The following is an 11,383-nucleotide window of genomic DNA, read 5'->3' as shown; positions in this document are numbered from 1 at the left end:
AAACACACAGAGAGAAAACAAAACACATACGCCTAGAGGGTGTAACAGATGGCCAGAAATTTCCTTCTACTCAATTCCGACAAAACAGAGGTACTAATTATTGGACCAAAAACCTCTCAATTTAAGCCGCTAAAATATAATTTGACTCTCAATGGATGTACTGTTACATCATCTTCAACAGCGAAGAACATATGTGTTATATTTGATACCAATCCGTACTTTGAAAATCAAATTACCAATGTTTGTAGAACAGCATTCTTCCATATTAAGAAATATTGCTAAATTACGACACATGCTCTCTGTTGCTGATGGCGAAAAACTAATTCATGCATTCATGACCTCAAGACTAGATTATTGTAATGCATTACTGCGAGGATGTCCAGCAAGATCAATAAATAAACTTAAATTGGTTCAAAATGCAGCAGCCAGAGTGCTGACGAGAACCAAGAAATATGATCATATTAGCCCCATTTTATCATCTCTACATTGGCTACCTGTTAAATTTTGTATTAATTTTAAAATTCTGTTAACTACATGCAAAGCTTTGAATGGTCTAGCTCCGCAGTATTAAGTGACCTTCTGTCACGCTATATTCCATCACGTTCATTGCGATCACAAAATTCTGGCCTGGTAATAGTTCCTAGAATATCAAAATCCACAAAAGGAAGTAGATCCTTTTCATATTTGGCTCCTAAACTATGGAATAGTCTCCCTAACACTGTTTGAGATGCAGACACACTCACTCAGTTTAAGTCTAGACTAAAGACTCATCTATTTAGCAAGCCATACACCTAATTTATCCTTCAAATCACAATTAGGCTGCTTTAGTTAGGTCTGCCGGAACCAGAAAGAGTGATCATGATCTATAAATCTGCAATAAATTGAATGGCATCTATGCTAATATTATTTTATTTGTTTCCCTGTCTCAACCTCAGGACTCCTATCCTGAGGTCACCAGAACCGGCTGGATCCAGCTCCATTCCTTTTTCGTGTTGGACTCCACTGCTACGTGTCGCTGTGTGATGATGACTAATAGCAGCTGGTGCCAGCCAAACATCACTTCAGTCTATTACAATGGACATCAGAGGATGAACTGATGCCAGCTCCAACCATAAGACATGGGATACATCATATGCCATTGCCTGAACCTTGGACTTAGGATAGACCTCACCGAAATTACTGGCCAGATTGAACTGCGATGCACCTCACTGATCACTGCCTGCATCACCTCGGTCTAATGATGGACTACACTCTTGAAATGAAATACATAGACTATCAATTAATTGCCAACAAAACCCTTCATCAGCCAACTAACAAGGACAATTGCATCTATTTGAACTTCTGCAGTTAATCCAGGATGGACTTCAAAGACATTAATCATTAATTTTACAGTTCATACAAAATCTTTGTTTAAACACTGACCCTTAACACTTACTTAGTTTTATAATTTTAAACCATGACTTGCACTATACATAAGTAATATTGGCATTATATTCATGATGTTAGCCAGAGGGGAACTGGCCCCCACAGTGAGTCTGGTTTCTCCTAAGATTATTTTTCTCCATTAACCAACATCTTATGGAGTTTTGTGTTCCTTGTCACAGTCACCTTCGGCTTGCTCACTGGGGATATAAATACAATTATTATTTAATTACTTATTTTTAAACACAATTCACAATCGAATTTGATCAAACTACACAATGATGACTCTAAGACATTATAGATATTACAGTTTAATCTTCTGTTAATGCCTGATCTTCTGTAAAGCTGCTTTGAAATGATGTGTGTTGTGAAAGGCGCTATACAAATAAAAATGACATGACTTGACTTGACTATTAATATCATCTGGAGAAATTCTTTCATGCTCCAAAGTCCGGCCAAATATGCTGTTTTTGATTTCTTCAAATCCCTAATTGTCCCTCTTCAGGCTTAGTGAATATCTTTTTGCCTAAGCCCTTATGAATAACATTATTTCACCTGTTCTGCCAGATAAAAGTAGTGAGGGGATTATTTCAAACTCATTTTCTATTCAGTTAGATAAACTCAAGCCAACATGAGCAGATTCCAACATTTAAGACCGTTGATACTGCAATGAACAAAAATCATAAATTCCCTGTATACCTTCCTAAATCTTCAGTCCTTTGGCCTTTAAGGCCTTACAAAGGGTGAAAAAGAGAAAAACAGAGAGAAGAAAGTAGAGGACAACCGATGGTGGAGGACTCACTGTCCCTTTTTATGCATACAGTCTAACTCAGATGACCCCCCCCACCAGAGACAGCTATAAGCAGGCCACTGGTAGGTGGATATCCCCAAAAAGATTGAACATTGTGGCATTTTCAAAACATTGCTCTGTTTGTTTGACCATCCCAACCAGCCCGACACAGCGACATTAGATCGGACTATCTGTTTGGTGACCAAAGGAAGACATGCTGGGGAGTGTTCAAGAAACCTGTTTGAAAACAGTCATATTTTTGCAGTTCTGTTCGATGATGCTAGTGGTGCAGAAATGACACACTGCAGCTTTAAGGAAGGAAAGTTTAAAGATGCACTCAGTAATTTATTATCTTGGACTTACATTGACACCTAGCGGCGTGGATGCAGCATCATTCAAACACAAAAGTTTTCAGTTACTAATGCTGTTGTAGAAATTCACTATTTACAGTCAGCCACTATTAATTGAATCCATGAGCGAAAGTGTCCAGTAAAAGGAGATTTACTGAGATTAAGTGAGTAGTAGGCCTATTCGGCTGGTCATGTGATCCTAACATGGCAGCCCCATGAGGGGACCCTCTCCATAATAAATATAACAGCTTTTATAAGGTTGTTGATATGACTGGACTCTTCATCTCATGTAAGTGGTCATGATTTTATGCATGTTTTAAAATTACAATTGATTTAAGGAGTACAACTTTTTTAATGTGAAAAAAAATAAATAAAATAAATGCTGAGTGCACCATAAAATCAACATCTGAAAAATAGTGTATAATTTATTTTAAATGTCACTTTCTTTGCCTAATGCAAATTAAATCTAGGACTTTTTATCATCTGTGGATTAAAGCTGGACCCGTCCAATATATTTGTATATGGGAACAGTGTTGTCTTCTTCAAGGTGATTTTGCGTGCTGCATGCGCAGAGATATTTTGTGATTTTGAAGCCCAGACACTTTGCCTAAATAATCATCTATATTTTATGCCTGGCTGAACCACTGATAGTTTAACCAAAACATCTAAATGAGACAGAGTGGCCGTAAAGCCACATGCTGCTGACGATACCATATTTATGTGAACACTTGGCCTTTGGTATGTCCTTCCGTGTGAAAAATGTACCCTGTGAATTTCCTAGTGAAACATCTATGAAATATTATTCTGGCTCAGGATCTTGTTTTTGACATCTCTGATACATAATCACTCAATAGAGTCTTCTGTAGTGTGAGAAACTCACAAATTCAAGGACCTCAACAGACCTCTTTGCTAAGCACACCATCTACAGAATTATAATTGTCATGTATTTCATGCTTAAATTCTCACAGTAAAACGATACCAGAACATCACCTAAATAATTTATAAGGTGAGCTGACTGATACATCAGTTAGGTGAGCACCACATGCCTCAAAAATTTATACTTTCTAAAGAACATAACACATTTGTCACTTCCAGGAGTTCAGCGTTCACCACCTTATATCATTTAATCAAAATTGTTCTGAAAATTTTCAGGGTGGAAGAGACTGATTCACACAGAAGAAAAATAACAGATGAATGAAGGCTTGAGGAAAGGTCAGACTTTCCTGTTTGACCTTAATTCAGTTCACCTTATCACCACAACAGACATCAGTGATCTTCACCTCATCTATCATCTTACAGTCCGCCCACAAAACAATATGGAAATGAAGGGCAAGCACAAGTGGAACAGCACCTATATGATGCTAAAATCCCATTTGAACCAGTTTTGTCATAGATTTCTAAATAGAGCACAAAAGTGGCCACCCACATTTTCAACGGCCTTGGTCCCAAAAGTATTTTTCCAATTCATTTTCTCCACAGGCATTTAAAGAATTCTACAATAAAGAGCTTTGAATAAAGCCTTAAACCAAACAAACCAGCTTTAAGATGGCTCACAACATTAAAAATCAAAATGACATGGAAATCAGAAAAAAAGACAACAGTACAAAACAGTGTTCAATTCTTTTATGCAGCAGTACAATATACACTATATTGCCAAAAGTATTCGCTCATCTGCCTTTAGACGCATATGAACTTAAGTGACATCCCATTCTTAATCCATAGGGTTTAATATGACGTTGGCCCACCCTTTGCAGCTATAACAGCTTCAACTCTTCTGGGAAGGCTTTCCACAAGGTTTAGGAGTGTGTTTATGGGAATTTTTGACCATTCTTCCAGAAGCGCATTTGTGAGGTCAGACACTGATGTTGGACGAGAAGGCCTGGCTCGCAGTCTTCGCTCTAATTCATCCCAAAGGTGCTCTATCGGGTTGAGGTCAGGACTCTGTGCAGGCCAATCAAGTTCTTCCACACCAAACTCGCTCATCCATGTCTTTATGGACCTTGCTTTGTGCACTGATGCGCAGTCATGTTGGAACAGGAAGGGCCATCCCCAAACTGTTCCCACAAAGTTGGGAGCATGGAATTGTCCAAAATCTCTTGGTATGCTGAAGCATTCAGAGTTCCTTTCACTGGAACTAAGGGGCCAAGCCCAGCTCCTGAAAAACAACCCCACACCATAATCCCCCTCCACCAAACTTCACAGTTGGCACAATGCAGTCAGACAAGTACCGTTCTCCTGGCAACCGCCAAACCCAGACTCGTCCATCAGATTGCCAGATGGAGAAGCGTGATTCGTCACTCCAGAGAACGCGTTTCCACTGCTCTAGAGTCCAGTGGCGGCGTGCTTTACACCACTGCATCCGATGCTTTGCATTGCACTTGGTGATGTATGGCTTGGATGCAGCTGCTCGGCCATGGAAACCCATTCCATGAAGCTCTCTACACACTGTTCTTGAGCTAATCTGAAGGCCACATGAACTTTGGAGGTCTGTAGCGATTGACTCTGCAGAAAGTTGGCGACCTCTGCGCACTATGCGCCTCAGCATCCGCTGACCCCGCTCTGTCATTTTACGTGGCCTACAACTTCGTGGCTGAGTTGCTGTCATTCCCAATCGCTTCCACTTTGTTATAATACCACTGACAGTTGACTGTGGAATATTTAGTAGCGAGGAAATTTCACGACTGGACTTGTTGCACAGGTGGCATCCTATCACAGTACCACGCTGGAATTCACTGAGCTCCTGAGAGCGGCCCATTCTTTCACAAATGTTTGTAGAAGAAGTCTGCATGCCTAGGTGCTTCATTTTATACACCTGTGGCCATGGAAGTGATTGGAACACCTGAATTCAATTATTTGGATGGGTGAGCGAATACTTTTGGCAATATAGTGTATTTCCATGAAGTTTTGCAAATGATGTAATCAAATAAAAAACAATGGTATCCACCTTTTTCCTAAACTCGGAAGTGTTCTACGATTCACTACGGAAGCCTGTTTTCGTTTTCCGGTCACCGGTGTTTTCACTCCCTAGTACAGCGTATGTTTTTAGCAGATAAGGTAATGATTAGTGTATTAAATTTGAAAAAATTGCTAATACTTTATTAGCTTTAATAAAGTATTAAATGATACTTTACACAGTCACGATGACCGTCTTTCAAGGGAGTGGGCTGTCGCTGCTGAGCTCTTTTTTTGATTAAATGGTAACAATGATTGGTTGATCTCTCTTTGGGATTATGGGTAGTGTGGTTCTTCACTTTAAATTTGACTTGTGGCTTTTACAGAAGCATATATCATCGCTTAACCATCCCGGAGCTCATGGTAGGTATGTCTTAAAAGGTTTATACGTTACATTAAAAACCAATGTCTCTATGGGGATAATGGGATTTTTACTTCCAGAACCTGACTGTTGTGCTCTATAGACACAGTAATAGCAGCTGTTGAATCTGTAACTTGCTGTTGGCTGTCTATGGCTCTTATGTGCAAAAGAACTGATGGTGGAGCTTCTCCATCTGTTCTCATGAAATTCAGTGAGCTCTAAGTAATGTGAGAAGCCATGTGATCACTTCATCAAGAAATCACAATGCTACAGTGTTCTAACCTCTTAAATATTTCAATCAAACCCTTAAATATACATATAGAATTTAATTCCCTCTGACACTGCTCCTAATAAAATATGTAGCAAATGAGACGGGCTTTGACAACATATGCAGTGAAAGGAATATTTAAGCAGAAAGAAGCCACTCTTTCATTTAGTGTATCTGAATTCGCTCTGAGCCATCAATTTGACAAATATATACACTGCCAGAAAGCTTCATCTCTCATTCAAGAAACAAGCCATGTGGAGAGCAATAGAGATGGGATTTGCACTTAACCTATCCGTTAAGGGAACAGAAAGGTCAAGTTTCCCCACAAGAACAACTACTTAGTTCTACTGCTTAGCTGTCTATCTTCTCCTTGTGTACTGTAACCTGGCAAGGACCACCACTGGCGTTTAAATAAAATACAAATTCATACTATACAGCACAGAACAAGATTACACACTGAAACAGAGTGCATTCCAATACTGTCAAATCACTGACACTTGAAAATTCAAACATGTTGACATTAAATGGAAAACCTTATACACCTAGCACCTCTTCATTTATACAATGTGCATACTTGAGCGACCTTTAAAAGGGCAATATTTTTCAGGAAATATCACCTTGGGTCTCAAAAAGCTACTGAGTATCCATTGCAATCAAGGAGTAAATCTAAAAAGAAATTGTGCAGGGTTTCTCAAGTATTCAAAGTCTTTTCAAACACTCCTGTGTTGCCTAATAGGTCACAAATTGTTAAGCAGTATGATGAGTAAGATTAGGCCTATAAAAATGAAAATGTAGCAATAGATAAAGTGCATAAGAATCATTAGAAAAGAGCTGAAAATTACATCTTTAAATCAATTTTTTTTAAAAAGGGATAGTCCAACCAAAAATGAAAATGTCAATTTTTCTCACCCTCATGTATGACTTAGTCCGTGGTCCACAAAAGGAGATGTATGAAAAAAGATGCAATGAAAGTGAATGGTGACTGAGGCTAACATTCTGCATAACATCTCCTTTTGTGTTCCACTGAGGAAAGAGAGTCAAAAGAGTTTGGAACAACATGAAAGTGAGTGAATGAATTTAAATTTCTGGGTGAACCATACCTTTAATGAACTGGTTCTGGTAGACTACATGGAGCCATCTCATTACACAAAGCTCAAAATCTTTTGCTCTGCATCTGGCCTGCAGGTCTGTGTCAAGTTTATGATTAAAACATCTTTTAATGTGAGTGTTGGAAGTTGGTTTGGGATAATCATCTGAAGTGAACTCTGAAGCAAGTGCAGGGGGAAAGTATCTAGTGACTCAGACTTTTTTTTAATGATCTCTCCTGGCTCCTATGCAAAGGTAAGTGGCTAAAATGTGGGGAGAAACCCACCTGCTGGGATCCTGTCGCTCTACACTTTAAAAAGTTTTTTTTTTTTTTCATCGAAATGCAACCTGCTGTCACTCATACCAGCCAAGAGTCCAGCACACACACCCCAAGTAAATACTCAAAAGTGATCGCATATTTACATTCTGCTTTCTTGACGTGGCATACTTAGTGTACACAGCTGCCACACTCTAAAATTATACCAGAGCTTTAATGGATGCTGTGGGCACAACCATGGCTAACTAAGCAGACAATGCATTTTTAATTAGGAAAAATAGCTCTAGTTAAATGTCATGAACAATATAAGGCCATTTTATATCTATTTTCTCCTTGATACAGACTTTATTCAATATCTGAAGTTTCTCACTTGCACCCACATAGTATCTAAAAGCCAAGCTCTGCCACCATCAGTTTAAAACACTCCCACTCTAACAACACACTCTCCTTTACTTATTTATATAAAATACACTGTATTATTGTCAGGGTTTTGTGAAGGGAAGAGGCGAGAGTCTGAGGACCCAAATGCAGAACTTTAATTAAAAAGAAGATACAACGATGAAGGAAAATATTCAAAGAAGGTAACAAAACTCTGTGCTGTTTTGCAAGGAACACAAAAAGCAGTATGCTGTCTAATCACACACTACATACATACAAGAACCAGCCCAGGAACAAAGAACAAGAGGGTATATATATACACACAAGGGCTAATAAGAGGAGGAAGAACACCTGGGATACAATTAGGGCAATGGACATGAAAACAGACATAACAGAGGAAGATACAAAACTTCAAACTAAGGGTCTCTACAAACTTTCAAAAGAAGGGTATCACAGAAGTTCAATACGTGTGACAACTATTCCTCTATTACACCTACATCTCTGTGGTAGTTTTTACTTTTTCCCAGCCAACTTTGGAACTGTTTATTGCAGCACTTCCTGCACACAAAGGTACTGTCTGCTATGATGAATTGATTTGCAAGTTACTTTGGATGAAAATCAATGCCAAAAAAATAAGTGATAACGCAGCAATAACCACACTCATATATCCTTCATTATCACCTTCATAATACAATTATAAAAATGCACCCATATAATTATGTTTGTTATTGTTGAAATGTCACTTTACAGTAAGGTTGTATTTGTGAAAGGATTAGTTCACATTCAGTCATTGTTTACTCAACCCTGTGTTGTTATAATTTCACAATTTCTACCTTTGTGTTAAGAAAAAGAAAGAACACAGGAGTGAGTAAACAATGACTGAATTTAAATTTTTGGGTGAACTATCCCTTTAACATTAGTTCACTACATTAGTTAACATCAACTAATCTTAACATCGTTAACATTTTCAACATATTACCAGATAATCAAGGCAAACTTTGATATTGGCATGAAAAAGCCTTCCCTGACAGTTTAAAATAGTTTTTACATGCCCAACAGTCAAAAGAATGTAAGACAATCAGACAAAATTTAGCAAGTGATAGATAGATCGATGGATAGATAGAAACTTAAAGTCTTGTGTGTGGGGCCTGGGTAGCTCAGCGAGTATTGACACTGACTACCACCCCAGGAGTCGTGAGTTCGAATCTAGGTGTGCTGATTGGGCATTCCAAATTGGGAGAAAAAGGGGAGAAAAAAAAATAGTCTTGTGTGTTTCCATTTTAATGTTTTGACAGTTTAAATTTGACAGTTGGAGTTTGAAATCACAAACATTCCATGACCTATTTGAGATTTTTAATAATCCATTACAGAAAAAATAATTTCCAATCAGTCATTGCAACCGGAGTCAAAACAGTCTAAAGGTGTACCAGGTTTGGTTGATATAGCCTAAAAGCTCTAGGAGTTACAATTGGAAACGTTGGTCTTGGTTTAAGGATTCTAGAAAAACCCTAAACCAAGTCTGTAGAAGGACAGTATGTTGGCTTTAAGTCAACATAATAATAATTATAAATTTCTAAAACTCAAAGTTGAATATGTTAAGTAAGGAATCATTGATGACGGACCGTTGAATTATTGAAAAATAATGCACACCCCGAAGTGGTAATGCGATCACGATGCAAAGCAGTGTGCATTATTTTTCAATAATTCAACAGGCTGGAGTTCATTATTCTGTTTATTCCACAGTTACCACAGCTAAAGACAACATTCAGGGTTTTATCTCAAGACTTTTTCAGGTTTTTGTCAATAAAACTCCCTTGTGAGTAGAACTACTTTCTTCCACCATGGATTCGGCAACATGTTTTGATACAGCCAGAGCCTCCGTTGCTAGTTCGAAAATGTCACTTTAGAACTAGCAACGGAGGATTGCGATGCTTGTGCTGCTTTACTGGAGCACTTACTAAAGTAACAAGGAAGAGTGTTTGTGTGTGCGTGCATGAGCGGAAGCGAGAGAATGAAAGAAAACAGAGAGATCGCATGTTGGATTACCTGCGTTTGCGGCTCTCGTTAGCAGAGACCTCGCTTAAAATCGCCAAGATGTAAGTTTACGTATACTTCTCGGTGTTGCCATTCTTGTATATAGCTTTCCCGTTGCTAAACAACTGTTTTATTAAGTTGCATGGGTCCGTTGACATCGCTATGTATCAGGCTCGTGAGTATGTGTATATGTGTGGGGAAAAAAATTGTGTGTCCGTGTGTGAGGGAGTCCCAGTGAGGCTGATTAGAATGAAATACCTTGAAAGACTTAAGTTATTTTGATAATTAAGAAACTGTTGTATTGATCAAGTCACTGAGGTGTGGCTCTGTTTGCTGGTCATAACTCGAGTCTCTATGTGACTGTGTGAGCGTGGTTGAGACGAGAGCGAAAGTGAGAGAGAGGAGCGCAAGGACGCTTTTCAACCGAAATTGAAATAAATGTAGGATATTATAGACATTGTTTGTCATTTTTATCGGATGTACTTAACCAATGTGTTTGTTTTAACTGATTATTTTGCTGTGGTAGCCAGTAGGGCTTTATGAAATAACTTAAATAATTTGGCAAAGTGATATGGTACCGTTATGCTGTCAAGACCTGGAACTACTTCATAGCTGTGCGTTTACTGGAAAATAATTACACACCTTTGAACGCGTCAACCAATCAGAATCAAGGATTCAACAGACCTGTGGTATAACATTAGTTAATGCATTCTGAACTTACATGAACTAACAATAAAGTTTTATTTTTATAAATTAACATTAACAAAGCTTAAAAAATGCTGTTAAAAAAATACTGTTAATTCCTAGTTAATGATACCCTAATGCATTTATTGTTAAAAAATATAACCTTATTGTAATGTTACCGACTAAATCTTATGGCATAATGATGGCATAATATGAATTTGCACAATACAATAATGTTTTAATAAAAATGTGTACCCTTAAAGGAGTATTCCGGGTTCAATACAAGTTAAGCTCAAATCGACAGCATTTGTGGCATAATGTTGATCATCACAAAAATTAATTTAGAATAGTCCTTTTCTTTAAAAAAAAGCAAAATCAAGGTTACAGTGAGGCATTTACAATGGAAGTGAATGGGGCCAATTTTTTTGAGGGTTTAAAGGCAGAAATGTGAAGCTTATTTTATAAAAGCACTTGCAATAATTCTTTTGTTAAAATTGGTGTATTATTTGAGCTGTAAAGTTGTTTAAATCACAATTTTTACAGTCGTTTTAGGGTTTGTTGAAATTACATCGTTATGGCAACAAAGTTGTAAATTTGGCAATAATGTTACACAAAAGGTTAGCAGGCGATTTTATCACACTAAATCATGTTAACACACATATTGTTTAAGTTTTGTGGCTATACTTTTGAAATAGTGAGTATTTTAATGTTTACACATTGGCCTCATTCACTTCCATTGTAAGTGGCTCACTGTAGCCCAGATTTTGTTTCTTTTTTTAAA

This window comes from Myxocyprinus asiaticus, chromosome 41, assembly GCF_019703515.2.
Source record: "Myxocyprinus asiaticus isolate MX2 ecotype Aquarium Trade chromosome 41, UBuf_Myxa_2, whole genome shotgun sequence".
Lineage (NCBI taxonomy): Eukaryota > Metazoa > Chordata > Actinopteri > Cypriniformes > Catostomidae > Myxocyprinus > Myxocyprinus asiaticus.
Note: the sequence above shows the minus strand (reverse complement) of the source record.